This window comes from Penaeus monodon, chromosome 33 (genome assembly GCF_015228065.2).
Source record: "Penaeus monodon isolate SGIC_2016 chromosome 33, NSTDA_Pmon_1, whole genome shotgun sequence".
In the NCBI taxonomy this organism is placed as follows: domain Eukaryota; kingdom Metazoa; phylum Arthropoda; class Malacostraca; order Decapoda; family Penaeidae; genus Penaeus; species Penaeus monodon.
In genome coordinates, this window is record NC_051418.1 from 35,603,889 (window position 1) to 35,604,355 (window position 467).

Below are 467 nucleotides of genomic sequence, written 5' to 3' on the forward strand. Positions count from 1 at the left end.
TAACAAAATACTTTAGTAAGTATTTTCAAGAGAACATACGATGCAGACTTTTTTTTGGAATTTCCATGCAAATCTCTGTTTCTGCTCAGTGTGTGATTGAAAATGGCTAATCTAGTCACAATAATACTTTCACCTGTTTGTGTTCAAATTTCATTAAGGGTGCCACAGTTTCACATACATTTGTGTCTTGATAAATATATTGTCATCATCATTTTGTCTTTTATATTTTATATGTACTAACTAACTAGTTCAAGATTTTTTAAAAAGAGAATCAATGTGATTTTTTTTTTTTTTTTCATAAAATGTTATTGTGCAAAAGTAATTATTAAAGATATTCAGTATTTACAGTGTTTTTATTCCATCCTAAAACATTCAGATGATTCAAGAATAGGTTTTTATTGATGCAAGAATACTATGATGCCTGATATCAATAACAGAATAAAATTCAGGAAAAATTGGCCACTTAT